The sequence below is a fragment of the Macrobrachium nipponense genome, chromosome 19 (assembly GCF_015104395.2).
Source record: "Macrobrachium nipponense isolate FS-2020 chromosome 19, ASM1510439v2, whole genome shotgun sequence".
Lineage (NCBI taxonomy): Eukaryota > Metazoa > Arthropoda > Malacostraca > Decapoda > Palaemonidae > Macrobrachium > Macrobrachium nipponense.
Window position 1 is genome coordinate 30,078,974 of NC_061088.1, and position 224 is coordinate 30,079,197.

The window sequence follows — 224 nt, forward strand, 5'->3', positions numbered from 1 at the left end:
TGCAAAGAATTCCCCAGTAAAAGAAATGTATATGGTTAATTACGTATGCCAGGGTCGAAGCTCGAGCCATTGGGCACCACCATGGTGGTTTTGCTACAAGACCCATCGGGCAATTTGACGGTTTGCCCGTCAAGTGTGTCCGTTAGAGGGGAGGTCCGCTGATCAGGTCCGGTCGTGTGGACAGGCTCCCAATAAATCCAAAAACAGAAAAAAGTCAGTAGTGT